The sequence below is a fragment of the Gavialis gangeticus genome, unplaced genomic scaffold (assembly GCF_001723915.1).
Source record: "Gavialis gangeticus isolate Ggan-Ray unplaced genomic scaffold, GavGan_comp1, whole genome shotgun sequence".
Lineage (NCBI taxonomy): Eukaryota > Metazoa > Chordata > Crocodylia > Gavialidae > Gavialis > Gavialis gangeticus.
Genome location: NW_017729031.1, coordinates 77,381,130 through 77,384,470, shown reverse-complemented (window position 1 = coordinate 77,384,470; position 3,341 = coordinate 77,381,130).

The window sequence follows — 3,341 nt, the reverse complement described above, 5'->3', positions numbered from 1 at the left end:
GTCTTGTCCTGCAAGGGCCCCACATTTCCTGGGGCCTTCTTTCTACTCCCTATGTACTTAAAAAAGGACTTCTTGTTGTCCTATGTACAAGTATACAAATGTATATATATACATTTAGACAATAATAACAACACAATTAACTATCTCTGTAAATTAAACATAGAAAGAACTGAGACTAATGAAGAAGCATGAATATGTTCTGAGGAAATAGGACAGAGCTGAACAATTGCTTCACATTATACCTTATAGAGGGATGAGTAGTCTTGGTTTTTAAAATTCCTATTCACTATTTCACTTCCTCTCCTGGGCTAGTACCAGTAGCAGAACAATACTGAATACAACAAGTAAGCCACTTCTCAAGCTATTTCTGAGTGAAATTTGCAGACCCTGGTGGATTAGGCAATTTAAACAGGCATCTGAACTTTTGGATGCTTATCCAAATTGAACTGAACCTCTGAACATTTTTTGGTTTGCCAAGTACTCTTGGATGATACTATTTACATTGTCACAGAGGGAGCATTATTGATGACTTTCCATTACCACAACTATTATAGTGTCAGTCAAAAAGGAATGGCTTGATAACATTCTAACTTCAGCTGTACAAATGTTCTCTTTTTGGGGCTCATTAATTTGCTCCAGCTGGCATTTTTTCAGTCACAGAAAGCATCAATGTTTTTCGTACAGTACAAGCAAAGGTTCTATATGACTATTTCAGTAATCCTGCATCCTGATCAGCTAAAGAGGATGTTCAACTTTTAAAGGTACAGAGATACAGTCACTGGTTCTAGCTTCATCACTTACAATGGTAGGTAGTATTCAAGAAAGGATTCTTTAAAAAAATCAGTGCTTATGATATAAAATGGGTAGAATTCACTGTTGTGCAGAGGATAAGTGTGAAGCATGCATGCCACTTAGATCCCACGGATGCAAACATTACAGGATTTAAAATGCCCTTGTACAAGGATCAATTCTGTGAAGTCTCAGGTTTTGAGAGACTCAGAATCCGCTGCTTCATGAAGGTGACATTTTTGTGACCTACATCATTCTTCATCACCTGCTACTGGTCAGTCTAATGAGTATATTGCTTCATGGAACATAGAGGGCTCCTATACATGTGCAGATAGCTGGCTCCAATGCACTGGAAATTCAGTGCATTGGAACAGATTCAATTAATCAATTGATTAATTGAGTCTTCTGAAGCACAGAAATAAATGTGCTTCAGCAGACTCTGGCATCACGTGTATTAGTGTCTCCGCAACAAAAAATGGTGGAGGGGTACTTTGACTTGGGTGCTTTGAACTTTGAATATTTTTCAGCCTGGGTGATGCTGATACACATGACGCTTGGGCAAGCACCTGCTAATTAAAGTGCCCCCCCCCGTGCCTCCTGGAGCACATGTAAAAATGCCCAGAGTGTTATGAGTAGGGACCTACCTAAGTTGCACTGAGACAACAGTTTTTTTGCAGCCCACTTGCAGCATGCAGAGCTAATTTTACAGGCATTTTACTGTGGCCCCACCCCTCACTGCTGATTGGTGAAAGGGCCTTGGCAGCCCTGCCCCTCAACATTCAGTGGTGGAGGAGACCTTCACTCAGTCTACTACTTCCTTTGCCATGTACCTTGCTGCTGATTGGTGGAGGGCACCTCAATTAGTCTATGTCACTACTTATTTTTTTTGCGGTTGATTTGGTGGGAAATCGTGGCCAAAGCTGAATTTCCTGGTGATTGCAGGCAAGGCTTTTTCTTGTGGCTTCTGTGAAATCCATGAAATTGTGATATAGGTAGGTCCCTATTTATGAGTATCAGGTCTGACAAGAGCTGAAATAAAGCTTTATTTGCCATGGTAAATGACCTTGCTTTAGCAAAGGGCCTTTCTGGAAAAAATTGAGGCAGACTGTTGAAAAATTAGGTGAGCCCTTGTCACCAGTTCTACATTTGCACTCTTGGTGCATTTCTTTTTATCTGTGGTCAGTCCTCTGCACTGCAAAATGCCTCCCGTTTAAGTCCTAATATTCAAAGACCACACTAATTAGTTTGCTCACAATAAGAGTAATACAGAAATAACCGATATAAATTCTGGTAGACAAAGAAAGTTCAGGAACAGGTTTTTGAGATCAAAGACTGAAAGATCTCATTCCATTTAAGGAAGTTGTTGCTTGAAATCTCATATTAAGATATATTCATTCAGATGCCAAGCAGAATACATTGATAGATTGTATCATGGAGATAGAGAAAGAGGAAGGTACACTACTATTATGTGTTACTAAACTCATTTCACCTGTAAAGAGAAGAATATTGATTTCATTCATCTCACTTAGTACCTACTATGACTGAGGAAAAATTCAAGTTCAATGACATCAGCTATACAGATGACAGGATTGTAGCAGAGGATAGAAAAGAAAAGGTTGCAGAAAAGAAAATGATAAATGTAATTTCATTAAAAGGGTTTGGAAACACAATTTGTCTTTATGAGAAGGCAGAACATGGGCTTTGGTTTCTCACTGTGGATTCAGACTGTTGTGGATTACTCTGTGATGACCATTGTAACATCTGTGACCTATGAGTTTTAAAGTGTGGCAGATTTTGTTGTTGTGCTCGTACATAATCTGTCAGAACACATAAGCCAATACAATGGGAACATGGAACACAGAGTCTGACTTTACACTTGTTCTCACTGCTGTAATCAGGAGTAGCTATATGTAAATCAGTGGTATTACACTGGTTGTAATTGGGTGCATCTACACAAGACGTGGAGAAAAGTGGCACAGGGTACAGTTCTTCACTGTGCCCTGAGGCAAGCCAGGACTTGGACCTCCAGAGACACTATGGCATCTAGCCAGAGCATCTCTACGGTGCCCCCAGCTGCCCTAGCATATTGTGTTCACATGCTGGGGCAAGCAGGAGTGGTGCAAGGCTGTGTCCTGGGCATGGTCCCCAGTCAGTAGGAACTGGGGAGTGAAGGGGGTTGTGGGCAGGGAGGCTGTGCACATGTGGGGGTTGTGTGGATGTGGGAATGCTGGTTGGGGGGCATGGGTACCCTGCAGGGCCCACAGCCCCCCCTGCAGGGCCCTAATCCCCCCTGCAGCAGCAGCAGCTGTGGGGCACTCAGGGCCCACTGAGGCCAGAGCCCCCAAGCGTTGCAGCATGGCTCTGATCACCTGAGTCAGTGCTGCTTCTGCCACCTGTTGCGAGACCAGTCTGGCTCAGTGTGGTGCTGTGCAGGTTCAGGCAGTACCGGGGCTACTTGGGGTGTCACCTGGGGGCCGGCTTCACTTGCAGGGACTGTATGTCATCCTGGGCCTGGGCCTGCCTCCATGGAACCGGCCCGGCCTGGCAGTATG